Raw genomic sequence first — 14,465 nt, 5'->3', positions numbered from 1 at the left:
CACATCTTTACTAAATTGGACTTAAGAGGCGCCTATAACCTCATCCGCATCAGAGAGGGGGATGAGTGGAAAACGGCATTTAACACCAGAGATGGACACTTTGAGTATCTGGTCATGCCCTTTGGCCTGTGCAACGCCCCTGCCGTCTTCCAAGACTTTGTCAATGAAATTTTTCGTGATCTGTTATACTCCTGTGTTGTTGTATATCTGGACGATATCCTAATTTTTTCTGCCAATCTAGAAGAACACCGCCAGCATGTCCGTATGGTTCTTCAGAGACTTCGTGACAATCAACTCTATGCCAAAATTGAGAAATGTCTGTTTGAATGCCAATCTCTTCCTTTTCTAGGATATTTGGTCTCTGGCCAGGGACTACAGATGGATCCAGACAAACTCTCTGCCGTCTTAGATTGGCCACGCCCCTCCGGACTCCGTGCTATCCAACGCTTTTTGGGGTTCGCCAATTATTACAGGCAATTTATTCCACATTTTTCTACCATTGTGGCTCCTATCGTGGCTTTAACCAAAAAAAATGCTGATCCCAAGTCCTGGCCTCCTCAAGCAGAAGACGCCTTTAAACGACTCAAGTCTGCCTTTTCTTCGGCTCCCGTGCTCTCCAGACCTGACCCTTCCAAACCCTTCCTATTGGAGGTTGATGCCTCCTCAGTGGGAGCTGGAGCTGTTCTTCTACAAAAAAATTCTTCCGGGCATGCTGTCACTTGTGGTTTTTTCTCTAGGACCTTCTCTCCAGCGGAGAGGAACTACTCCATCGGGGATCGAGAGCTTCTAGCCATTAAATTAGCACTTGAGGAATGGAGGCATCTGCTGGAGGGATCAAGATTTCCTGTTATTATCTACACCGACCACAAGAACCTCTCCTACCTCCAGTCTGCCCAACGGCTGAATCCTCGCCAGGCCCGGTGGTCTCTGTTCTTTGCCCGATTTAATTTTGAGATTCACTTTCGTCCTGCCGATAAGAACATTAGGGCCGATGCTCTCTCTCGTTCCTCGGATGCCTCAGAAGTTGATCTCCCTCCGCAACACATCATTCCACCTGACTGCCTGATCTCCACTTCTCCTGCCTCCATCAGGCAGACTCCTCCAGGAAAGACCTTTGTTTCTCCACGCCAACGCCTCGGAATCCTCAAATGGGGTCACTCCTCTCATCTCGCAGGTCATGCGGGCATCAAGAAATCTGTGCAACTCATCTCCCGCTTCTATTGGTGGCCGACTCTGGAGACGGATGTTGGGGACTTTGTGCGAGCCTGCACTATCTGTGCCCGGGATAAGACTCCTCGCCAGAAGCCCGCTGGTTTTCTTCATCCTCTGCCTGTCCCCGAACAGCCTTGGTCTCTGATTGGTATGGATTTTATTACTGATTTACCCCCTTCCCGTGGCAACACTGTTATTTGGGTGGTCGTTGATCGATTCTCCAAAATGGCACATTTCATCCCTCTTCCTGGTCTTCCTTCTGCGCCTCAGTTGACTAAACAATTTTTTGTACACATTTTTCGTCTTCACGGGTTGCCTACGCAGATTGTCTCGGATAGAGGTGTCCAATTCGTGTCTAAATTCTGGAGGGCTCTCTGTAAACAACTCAAGATTAAATTAAATTTTTCCTCTGCATATCATCCCCAGTCCAATGGACAAGTAGAAAGAATTAACCAGATCTTGGGTGATTATTTGCGACATTTTGTTTCCTCCCGCCAGGATGACTGGGCAGATCTCCTTCCATGGGCCGAATTCTCGTATAACTTCAGGGTCTCTGAATCTTCCTCCAAATCCCCATTTTTCGTGGTGTACGGCCGTCACCCTCTTCCCCCCCTCCCTACCCCCTTGCCCTCTGGTCTGCCCGCTGTGGATGAAATTTCTCGTGACCTTTCCATTATATGGAGAGAGACCCAAAATTCTCTCTTACAGGCTTCTTCACGCATGAAGAGGTTCGCGGATAAGAAAAGAAGAGCTCCTCCCGTTTTTTCCCCTGGAGACAAGGTATGGCTCTCCGCTAAATATGTCCGCTTCCGTGTCCCTAGCTACAAGTTGGGACCACGCTATCTTGGTCCTTTCAAAATTTTGTGTCAAATCAATCCTGTCTCTTATAAACTTCTTCTTCCTCCTTCTCTTCGTATCCCTAATGCCTTTCACGTCTCTCTTCTCAAACCACTCATCCTCAACCGTTTTTCTCCCAAATCTGTTCCTCCCACTCCTGTTTCCGGCTCCTCGGACATCTTCTCGGTCAAAGAAATTTTAGCTGCCAAAAAGGTCAGAGGGAAAAATTTTTTTTTAGTGGACTGGGAGGGTTGTGGTCCTGAAGAGAGATCCTGGGAACCTGAGGACAACATCCTAGACAAAAGTCTGCTCCTCAGGTTCTCAGGCTCTAAGAAGAGGGGGAGACCCAAGGGGGGGGGTACTGTTACGCCGAGCGCTCCGGGTCCCCGCTCCTCCCCGGAGCGCTCGCTTCACTCTCCCCGCTGCAGCGCTCCGGTCACGTCCTCTGACCCGGGGCGCTGCGATTCCGCTGCCAGCCGGGATGCGATTCGCGATGCGGGTAGCGCCCGCTCGCGATGCGCACCCCGGCTCCCCTACCTGACTCGCTCTCCGTCTGTTCTGTCCCGGCGCGCGCGGCCCCGCTCCCTAGGGCGCGCGCGCGCCGGGTCTCTGCGATTTAAAGGGCCACTGCGCCGCTGATTGGCGCAGTGGTTCCAATTAGTGTGTTCACCTGTGCACTGCCCTATATCACCTCACTTCCCCTGCACTCCCTTGCCGGATCTTGTTGCCTTGTGCCAGTGAAAGCGTTCCTTGTGTGTTCCTTGCCTGTGTTTCCAGACCTTCTGCCGTTGCCCCTGACTACGATTCTTGCTGCCTGCCCCGACCTTCTGCTACGTCCGACCTTGCTTCTGCCTACTCCCTTGTACCGCGCCTATCTTCAGCAGCCAGAGAGGTGAGCCGTTGCTAGTGGATACGACCTGGTCACTACCGCCGCAGCAAGACCATCCCGCTTTGCGGCGGGCTCTGGTGAAAACCAGTAGTGGCTTAGAACCGGTCCACTAGCACGGTCCACGCCAATCCCTCTCTGGCACAGAGGATCCACTACCTGCCAGCCGGCATCGTGACATGCAAATGTAAAAAAAATTTTTTTTTTACCTAAAATGCTCTTTTTTCCCCAAAATTTTACATTTTTAAAAAGGGTAATAGCAGAAAATATCCCCCAAAATTTGAAGCCCAATTTCTCCCGATTCAGAAAACACCCCATATGGGGGTGAAAAGTGCTCTGCTGGCGCACTACAGGTCTCAGAAGAGGAGTAGTCACATTTGGCTTTTTGGAAGCAAATTTTGTTCTGGGGGCATGCCGCATTTAGGAAGCCCCTATGGTGCCAGGACAGAAAAAAAAAACACATGGCATACCATTTTATAAACTAGACCCCCTGGAGAACATAACAAGGGGTAAAGTGAACCTTAATACCCCACAGGGGTTTCACGACTTTTGCATATGTAAAAAAATTTTTTTTTTACCTAAAATGCTCTGTTTCCCAAAAAATTTACATTTTTACAAAGGGTTAAAGCAGAAAATACCCCCCCAAAATTTGAAGCCAAATTTCTCCCGATTCAGAAAACACCCCATATGGGGGTGAAAAGTGCTCTGCTGGTGCACTACAGGTCTCAGAAGGGGAGTAGTCACATTTGGCTTTTTGGAAGCAAATTTTGCTCTGGGGGCATGCCACATTTAGGAAGCTCTATGGTGCCAGGAAAGCAAACCCCCCCCCCCCCCCCCACATGGCATACCATTTTGGAAACTATACCCCTTGGGGAACGTAACAAGGGGTTAAGTGAACCTTAATACCCCACAAGGGTTTCACAACTTTTGCATTGCCGTGGTCCCAAGCTCATTGGAAAGAACAGAAGCGCTGTACAACGCCGCATCCAGGCTCGTGTACAAAGCGCAGTTAATTCGGGGAATGATAAATATGGGGTTAATCGTAAATGTAGTACTCCAAAGATGTATGATTCGCCTTGAAGCATTCTTTGATGCAGAGGCCTGGTTTTTCAGGACAGGTGTCACACTGGAAAATGGTGTCCTTTCTTATCCCTTTTTTAAAACATACTTTTTAAAGATCAGGGCCTTGATCACTACCTCCTGGAACTGCAGGAATGTTTCCGTGTTGCCAGCGCTTCGAAATAGTACAAAAGCGTTGTACAATGCCATTTGGACCATGTACAATGCTATTTTTTGTACCATCTTCTAGTTTTGCGCATAGCACTATATGGTTTGAGGACTTGATCTGAGAGATCAACTCCTCCCATATACTGATTGTAATCCAGGATACAATCAGGTTTGAGGACCGTTGTTGCGGTACCTCGTACAGTGACAGGGGTGCTGCCATTACTGTGAATGGTGGTCAGCATAAGAACATCCGTCTTATCCTTATAACTGACCAACAGCAGATATTCACAAGTAAGGGCCCTACTCTCACCCCTAGGGATCGGTGATAGATTTGTCGGAAGGCCTCTTTGATTTTTCCGCACAGTGCCACAGGCTGCAGTGGCTCTGGCGGAAAGGGTCTTGAAAAGAGGGATGCTTGTATAAAAGTTATCCACGTAGAGGTGGTAACCTTTATCCAGCAGTGGGTACATCAGTTCCCACACAATTTTCCAGCTAACTCCCAGGATGGGGGGACATTCTGGGGGTTCAATGCGGGAATCCTTCCCTTCGTACACCCTAAATCTGTAAGTGTACCCTGAGGTACTCTCACAGAGCTTGTATACTTTCACGCCATACCTTGCCCTTTTACTGGGAATGTACTGGCGGAAATGGAGTCTACCTTTGAAACTAATAAGGGACTCGTCAATGGCCACCTGCTTTTGGGGGACATAGGCCTCTGCAAATTTATTGCTGAAATGATCTATGACCGGCCTGATTTTGAACAGGCGGTCATATGTGGGATCATTTCGGGATGGGCATGTTGCATTATCAACATAATGCAAACATTTGAGGACAGCCTCAAAGCGTGCCCGTGCCATGGCTATACTGTAGATTGGGGTGTCATACAGAACATCCCCACTCCAGTATTGCCTAATGGTCGGCTTTTTGACTAGGCCCATATGTAGCGTGAGGCCCCAAAATTTCCTCATCTCGGCTGCATTAATGGTGGTCCATCTATTGGGCCTAGCCAAGAAAGAATCGGGGTGCTGGGCCATAAACTGTTCGGCGTACAAGTTTGTTTGGGCTACCATCAAATTGACAAAGTCCTCACTGAAAAAGAAATGTAAAAAAGTCCATTTCAGTGAGGCCTGTGGTGTCAATTTGGATTCCTGGGTGGCCAGCAAACCCAGGAATCAGTGGCGCATAATCGTCCGGAACTGGGGTCCAGACGGGGTCACCTGTAGGGGGGACAGGGAAACTTGTACGGGGGACAGGGCTACTAGTTTGGGGGACAGGGCTACTAGTTTGGGGGGCCTCTACTGGCTGTGCCCTGCGGCGGACACGCCGCCACCTTCTAGGGCTCATCATCAGTAGATGATGAGGAAGAGGAAAAAAGGAGGAAGCTGGGATCTTCCTCTTCCCCATCACTGACTGATTCGGTATCGAAGGCAAGCATGGCCTATGCCTCCTCTACCGAAAAAAACGTTTTACTTACTTTATTTGTGAGAAGTGTAGGTGTAGTGTAGTGATTTTTTTAACTGTAAAAAGCATAAGCGCTTAACAAAAAAGCACAAGGGGTGCGGTCCGGGCCACACAGTGCAGAACAGCGACTGATGGCACAGACCGCAAACAACCTGTCAAAAAAAAATTAAAAATAAATGGGGGTTAAAAAAAAAAATGGGAAAAAAAAAACCTGCACCTAAAAAAAAAAATACATATACAGGGGCAGGCTGCAACAGCAAGATGCACTGATGGGTCACCTAGACCCACAGAGCATTGCTGCTGCAGACCATCTAAGATGAGGACTAACTGTCCCTACCTGTACTACAGCTCACCCTCACTCACCAACGATCCGGTCGCAGGATGCAGCCGCAACCGCCGCGCACCTCAGATCACACCGTGCAAAGTAAGTTCATTCCCGCCGCTATACCGACCGCAATCGCCGCACCTACAACCGCCGCAGCCGCCGCAGAACTCCTTCTCCGCTCCCTGCCCGGACTCGAGTGAGCGGACAAAGCGGGGGAAGGAGTAGTTCAAATGAAATTACTGCGCTGTCATTGGTTGGTTGCTCCGATGACAGCACAGTAATGACAGCACCTCCAATGACAGTGATCGGAGGAGTGGCAACCCTGCCATCTTCCTCCTTCACTGCATAATGATTGGTGCTGTCCCGGACGGCACCAATCTTCATTTATTCCGGGGTCCCCGAGTCACTAGGGACCCGAAAACGAGCGGAATCGCTGCGATTAGATGGTCAAAAGTTCCGTCCAATCGCAGCAATTACAGGAGGGGGTTAAATCCCTCTTGGTCAATGTGGGAAGATGTCTGCTGTTAGAAAACAGCAGTCATCTCCACCCGATCACCTCATCTCCCGACGCGGTGATACAAAACACTCAGGACGTAAATGTACATCCTGGTGCGGGAAGTATCTTCGAGCCAGGACGTACATTTACGTCCGTGGTTGTTAAGGGGTTAATGATGGACACGGAAAAAGAAAAAAAAATTATACTAGTGGTAAAAAAAAGAAAGGTAATTGACTATTAATCATCTAATCCTACATAAACTTTTTACATCTAGTAAATGGATAGGCTGCACATAGTGCCACAACCACTCCATGGAATAATACAAATGTAAAAGTAAGTAGGTGGTCACTTGTCAAGAAGAGGATATTCAGTGTATTACATGTAAACAGAACACCAATGCTTTCATTTCTTTTTAATTGTAACCAGCAGTTAAATCATCCATATGGATGCTATATAATATATATGTAAGTCTAAAAATAAAAAATAAAAACATATTCCACACTTAAAGCTTTTTTTGTTTTGTTTTATTTAAACATGATAGTCTATGTAGGATGGATGCCCTTTTATGCCTATGCAGTGGTATCTTTCTATCAAAGGAACATATTGGGAAACTACTTCCAATGTACATTGCAAATGTAGTGTGAATATGTGAACAGACCCAATGGCTAAATTCTCAAGCACAATTTTGGTCAGTATTTTTAGCTAAAACCAACACAAAAACAACACAAAAAAGGTACATATCTTTCCATTATACTTTTTCCTTGGGGGTACATTCCTGATTTTGGCTAAAAAAAATACTGACTAAAATGTTACATGTGAGCCTTAGACTGAGATGTTAGGATATGGTTTCTAAAAAAAATCACTCACATGTCAATTCACACTAGTGCGACATAATAGAAAAAAACTGTACTGTGCAAAAAAAAATTAAAAATAAAGATTTTTATGAAATCCAGAAATTAAACATTAAAAATGAAAGAAAAATAAATCTTGCACCTATTATTAAATATTTTTTTTTTTTAAATATTTAGAATCCTGTATATCCTTCATTTCTATCAATTTGCTTCTTTTAATACTAATCAACTAACAATCAAATCCTAATAGTAAAGTAGCATTTACATTTTGAAGCAGGAGCTCGAGCTCTCTCTATGAATAAATATAAATAGACTGAGATCGTTTGATGCGTTTTGTCACTTGGAATACATCAAAATGTGTTGTTGGCAGGTAAACCTGTGTGCTTTACACTTATACAAACCATACTACACAGCTTCCCTTAGCAATGGTTAAACAGTTAACAGACCATGTCCTCCATCTAAATGTAGTAAAAGAACAGTCCTCAAAACCACTTGAGATCAATTTAGCTATGCTTTAGTTTTCTCTACTTAATATATGAAATTACTTACCTTATTTAGTAGAACCTGTCGTTCCTGCTAAAGCTGTGTTCCGTAGAGATGTTGGCATTTATATGCTGTTTCCCACCTACTGCTTTTATGTATATTTCAAAGCTGAGCCACACCTCTTGCATAGATGAACTGATGTAATTATTTACAGAGCTTTTCACTGTGAAAACTCTGATGACAGTCCTGGGCATTCTAGTGTAAAAGAAGCAGTTCAGTTATCTGCATTAGTTTATACTGCTGGAATGCAAAAGCTAAAGGGCAACTCCTTTTATATGGTGAAAATTATAATTTTTTCTTTAATTGCTCAATGCCAAAAATTCCATTCTCCATCCAAGCTGAGCCTTCGCTTGTTTTCGCAAAAGTTAGAACCCTCTTGGTATAAAATATTGTTTATCATTAGTGAATAGTGTTGAGTGTGAATATTCGAATATTTAGAATATAGCGAAATATATTCGTTATGACGAATATTCGTTTTTTTTTTTTTTTTTCTTTCACAGTACACATCGCAATGATGTGTACTGTGGAAATAAAAAGTGGTCATCCCTCCCTGCTTCCAGCTTGTAGTCCAAAGAAGTCGAATATGCAAAAATTTTAGAATATCGGCACTTCCAGAGGACACTGGTCCATCCCTTTTTGTAGCTTGTGGGCCAATGAGAAGGATGCAAATATAGTTGTCAGAGGTTAGCAACATCCCTAGCAACCAATAGGAAAGTAGTTAGTTGAAAGATATAATTGTGCATGTGCATTTTGCGAATTTCATTCCGAATTTCGCATGGAAATAAAAGTTAAGGAATATGTTAAATTCGTGAATATATGAAGAATATTAATCCATATATTTGCGAAATATCACAAATTTGAATATGGCCTATGCCACTCATCAAGGTTAGTGAAGTCCATGCCCAATAAAAACCACCAATAAATAATAAATAAATAATAAATTATTTGTGGGGCAAAAGCCATTTTGTGATTTTTAGCAAATTCCGTTTCGACGCAGATCAGTTTTCTGTAAAATTGCACCTAATATTTATTCTGTAGGTTCATACGGTCACAAGGATACCTGATTTATATAGGTTTGATTTTATTTTACTACTAAAAATAAATTATAACTACATGCACCAAAATTAATACATTGAAAAAAGTTCTGGCCCCTATAACTTTTTTATTTTTCCGTATATGGGGTGATATGAGGGCTCATTTTTTGCACCATGATCTAAAGTTTTAATTGGTACCATTACTGTTTTGATCTGACTTTTTGATCGCTTTTTTTCATTTTTTTATGGTATAAAAAGTGACCAAAAATAGGCTTTTTTGGACATTGGAAAGTTTTTTACATGTACGTCATTGACCGTGCAGTTTAATTAACAATATATTTTTGTATTTTGGACATTTACACACGCGGCGATACCACATATGTATATTTTAATTACACAGTTTAAAAAAAATGGGAAAAGGGAGGTGATTCAAACTTTTATTAGGGGAGGGCTTAAATAATCTTTATTAACTTTTTTATTTTTTACACTTTTTTTGCAATGTAAACATTGCACATACTGATTGAATACACTGATCACGGTTATGCAATAGCATAACACAGATCACTGTTATTGCCGCTTGACTGCTCCTGCCTGGATCTCAGGCACGGAGCAGTCATTCGACGATCGGACAGCGAGGAGGCAGGTGGGGATCCTCCTCGTGTCCTGCAAGCTGTTCGGGACCCCGCTATTTCACTGCGGTGGTCCCGAACAGCACAGCTGAGCTAACTGGCATTATTTACTTTTGTTTTAAATGCAGTGATCAAGTTTGATCGCCGCATCTAAAGGGTTAATGCCGGGCATCAGCCCGATCGGCTTTCTGGCATTAGCAATGGGTCCTCGTTGCTTATAGCAACTGGGACCCACTGAGTATGATGCACGCTCTCCTGCTGAGCGGGCGTCATACCTCGGGAGCCGCAAATGGACGTGACTGTACATCCATTTTGCGTTAAGGGATTAAGGACCAAGCCCATTATGACCTTAACCCCTTAAGGACGCAGCCCTTTTTCACCTTAAGGACGGAGCCCTTTTTCGCAATTCTGACCACCGTCACTTTACGCATTAATAACTCTAAAACGCTTTTACCAAATATTCTGATTCTGAGTTTGTTTTTTCGTGAAATATTCTACTTTATTTTGGTGGTAAATTTTCGGCGTTAATTGCATCCTTTTTTGGTGAAAAATCCCCAAATTTCATGAAAATTTTGAAAATTTAGCATTTTTCTAACTTTGAAGCTCTCTGCTTGTAAGGAAAGTGGATATTCCAAATACATTTTATTTTTATTCACAACTACAATATGTCCACTTTATGTTGGCATCATAAAGTGGACATATTTTTACTTTTTGAAAAAATTAGAGGGCTTCAAAGTAGAGCAGCAATTTTCAAAAATGTCATGAAAATTGCAAAATCTGAAGGGACAGATGTTACAGAACTACAACTCCCAGCATGCCTGGGCAGTCTAGGCATGCTGAGAGTTGTAGTTTGGCAACATCTGGAGGGCTACCTTTTGGGCACCACTGTAACAGTGGTATCCAAACTGTGACCCTCCAGATGTTGCAAAACTACAACTCCCAGCATGCCCAGGCAGCCCTTTGGCTGTCTGGGCATGCTGGGAGTTGCAGTTTGGCCTTCCTAGTGGTTGCCACAGTAAAGATCACTTTACTGCAACTTTCCTTTATAGCAGCAAAGTGAAGGAGGGAATTGCAAATTTTCTTGTAGACCCAAATTTTAGAATTTTTACAAGGGGTAAAAGGAGAAAAAGCCCCCAAAAATTAGTAACCCAATTTCTCTCGAGTAAGGAAATACCTAATATGTGGATGTAAAGTGCTCTGTGTGTGCACTTCAAGGCTCAGAAGGGAGGGAGCGATTAAATCAGGATAAAAAATGGGGACAGTCCGAATGGCGCCTTCCTTGAAAGATGAAAAAAAAAATTGCCAAGATGTATGAAAAGGCAATTCTTTATTGATATGGATGGTGCAACTTAAAAGTTTCGAATCCGGACCGGATTCTTCATCAGGCAGTGTAGGTTACAGAGAAAAAAGCGCCAGTTTTTAAATGTACAGGTAATGAAACTGCCGCCAGGTCAAGGGGTCAGGGAAAAGCGAGATGCATAAAACACTTTGATAAAATATACACACAAAATGCATAGCACAAGGCAATAATATGAGCAAGTATTAAAAACAATTGGATTGAATACATTCCTACATCCGCTGGAAATCATTACTGAACCAGCGAAGTGAAAGTAGAAGAGATCGCTGGTTGTAACATAGCAAGGGGATCACTTGTTACAATGTAGTAGAGCATAACAGATTGTAACTACTAATGTTGCTAATACCACAGGATTGAAGGGGGATATAATGAACTGCACGGCGCTCGGGCTATACCTCTAACCACCCAATTGCAGCGCTGGAGACCCTCAAAAAATGGCCCACTCTATGTCTCAACATTGGAAAAATTGTATAAGTAAGTATTAAAACATGATTGAATATATTCTTACATGCACTGGAATTCATTATTGAACCAGCGAAATGAAGGTGGTTAGGAGAAAAGATCGCTGGTAGCTATATAGCGAGGGGATCGCTGTTGCAATGTAGCACAGAATAGCTGGATGTCACTGCTAGCATTGCTGATTCCATGGGATTGAAGTGGAGCATGCTGAACTACACAACGCCTGGGCTATACATCTGGCCATCTTATGCAGCGCTGGAGAACCTCAGGAATCGGCCAACTTTAGACTTGATACAGATTTGATACTCTAGATTTTCATACAGTCTTCCTGAACCTCCACCATTGTAAAAGGGGACGCAGTTCCCCGAAACGCGTTTGGGGTTAAGACAACCCTGCACATCATCTGAGACAATCGTTACCGCATTGCCAGTCCTCACCTACCCTCTCACCTGCTCCCCGTGCCATCGGGGTAGAGAGGATACCTCCAGCGTTGCCATATGCTGCTACGACCGCTAGGCTTCACAGCGCTGCCACACGCTGCTTCCCAGCCATCATCTCTGCCCCCCAGCACCAGATCCTATCACCCCTCCTACATTTCTCCCGTACCGCCGGGACAGAGGGACGTGTATCCGGATCACTGTAGCCGGTAAGAGGCACTAAGTGCCTGAACTGTATAGCGATTGCCCTCTTGCATTCAGTCCCCGTGCCATTGGGGTAGAGAGGGCATCGCCTGTATCTCTGCACCTAAAAACGTTTATAGCGGGCCCCAATCTGGGAGGCTCCAGAGCTACCGAAAATTTGCCTTATTGGATTATCAACCTTTTTGCCATGTACTTTCATCTGGATTAATCCTGGCTCTTATAATATGACTTTACAGTATAACTAAACAGATACTGTTTGCACTGTCCCATTGCCCCACTTTCATTGTCTCATTGTCCAATTAGTGAAGTGCAATACCACTGTGTATATTTTATATTTTTAGCATTTTATACCATTGTAGCCATTTTATCTAGTGACCAGTCTGCGACAAGGGCCCTGCCGCAGACCTCACATCATTTTTCCAAATAAATGTTATCATTTTATGCTATTTTAGACACGTTTTCTTTTTTCTCTCTCTCTTTCTCCTAATTTTTGACCTTATATCTTTTACTCTGACCTAGCCTAGCAGGACTGCCTCCCCTTTTTACACTATTAGTACTCTTTCTTGGCACATGGGTATATGCAACGCAGTATACTCGGTATAGGTTTTCTCTTTTTACGTTGAGCTCCCACATTTTTTTTTAAATATATTTTCAACTCTAGATTTGAACCTTGGGAAATAATTTTTTTTAAACGAAGAAAAAGAAAAAAAAGAAAAACGGGGGGAAAAAAGGCAATCTGTGCCTACTATTTGTTGGAAGAAAGATATAGGGCTCGTGTGAGTATGGTGAATCCCATGCCCTATATTCTATTGTTCCAATGTCCCGGTCCCGTTATTGGATTAATTTGGTCTGTGTTCATTCCGGACAGGCAAATGATAGGCAGACATTGTTTGGGCTCCATAGTTCATCAGGATTTAAATATTGGATGTAATTGCAGTCCCGGAATTTATATTTATATCCGCATATTTATATCTGGCATAGTTGGTAAGTTTGGGCATATTTCACTGGGTGTATAATAAAATATATTCCACCTCTAAGATATCCTATTTACGGACCCGCTGAAAGCTTAGTGGAGTTTTTTTTTTAAAACACAAAAGGGTCCCATTCTGAAGACGACTCCAAAATGGATTAATAAAAATGCATAATTTTAAATAGAAAAGGTACATATAGTATATGTATTCCGTAAATAGTTATAAAAAATTATTTGGGTAAAATTCGTTATAAAAATGATTACTAAGAATTGCAAAAAATTCCACTTGGCCTGAATAATAATAAACAATAAAAGAGAATAATAAATTTGTCAAGAGGATGGTATAATAAAAACATATATAATAATAATAATAATAATAATAATAATAAAGGGAATTTTAAATGATGGTTTCTGTGATCTCATTAAGACCCAGAGGGGAAATGGTGCTCAATTAAAAAATCCAGTATACTTCACGTTTCTTCAATAATTCGAACCGATTGGAATTGTGCTCCCCAATAAAATCAATTAGAGTCACTTTAATGGGATTAATATCATTAGGGTGATGTGTAGTACAGTGGCGTGATAACCCATGTAGAAGAAAATGTTTCTTTATGTTCTGATGATGCTTATTGATCCTACTGTGCAGGGGTTGGATCGTCCTCCCTAAATATTGGAGGCCACATACACAGTCGATAAGATATATAACATATGAAGACTGGCAGGTGAGTCTATACTTCATCTGAAATGTCTCATTAGTAGTGTGTGATGTAATCACATTAATTTAATGTCTAATTTCCTTACAGCACATATAACGTCTTGTTCCCCATCTGTAAGTCTTCCATTTTGCTTTTATTTTTATGCTGTCGAATTTGGCTTGGGGCCAACACATTTTTGAGGGTTGGAGCTCTCCTAAAGGTTATTTGCGGACAGTTCGGTATCTTCCCTTTGAGATGTACATAATTTAACAGGATGTGCCAATTCTTCTTTAAGAACTCACGTATTTTATGTGCAGAGCTACTGAAAGTTGTAATAAAATACATTTTTTGTCTTTGTACTTGTTTCGTATCAGACTTCTTATCCGTTATTTCTGCAGGATGTAGATATCCCCTCTGTGTTTTCCTCTGTGCCCATTGCAAGGCCTGTTCAATAATCTTTGTAGGATACTTTTTTTCTTTAAATCTGGTCTCAAAAATTCTTGCTTCTTTATTAAAGATGTTATCTTGCGTAGAATTTTTCCGAATTTGCTGAAACTGGCTAAAGGGAATGTTTCTGAGCCACTGCTTATAATGCCCACTATTAAATTCTAAATAACTGTTCACAACAACTGCTTTAAAGCATTTCACAATCACAATAAGTTTGTCACCCAACTCTTACAATTTGCACTTACACATAATTATTTTCGTTTTGGCGGTGTCCTCTACAAACAGGGGAAGGGCACCTCTATAGGGACCACTTGTGCACCTACGTATGCAAATTTATTTTTGGGGTGGTGGGAGAGCACAATAATTTTTGGTGAGGATTTGATTTTGTACACACA

General features: G+C 42.8%; 2 protein-coding genes across 5 annotated transcripts in view; one reads left to right on the top strand and one right to left on the bottom strand.

The window, feature by feature from the left end:
* Positions 1–8,270, bottom strand: part of LOC130295736 (carbohydrate sulfotransferase 9-like) — a 44,306-nt gene extending 36,036 nt beyond the window's left edge. Inside the window, exon 1 of one of the 2 annotated variants that reach the window (XM_056546800.1) lies at positions 7,845–8,270. The gene's annotated coding sequence lies outside the window, so the exon portion shown is untranslated. The remainder of the gene's footprint in view (positions 1–7,844) is intronic. The other variant, XM_056546798.1, reaches the window with a different exon arrangement.
* FNTB (farnesyltransferase, CAAX box, beta) overlaps positions 1–14,465 on the top strand; it is a 393,966-nt gene that overhangs the window by 176,437 nt on the left and 203,064 nt on the right. The window lies entirely within an intron of this gene.

The sequence above is a fragment of the Hyla sarda genome, chromosome 11 (assembly GCF_029499605.1).
Source record: "Hyla sarda isolate aHylSar1 chromosome 11, aHylSar1.hap1, whole genome shotgun sequence".
In the NCBI taxonomy this organism is placed as follows: domain Eukaryota; kingdom Metazoa; phylum Chordata; class Amphibia; order Anura; family Hylidae; genus Hyla; species Hyla sarda.
This window is presented reverse-complemented; position numbering and strand designations above follow the sequence as displayed.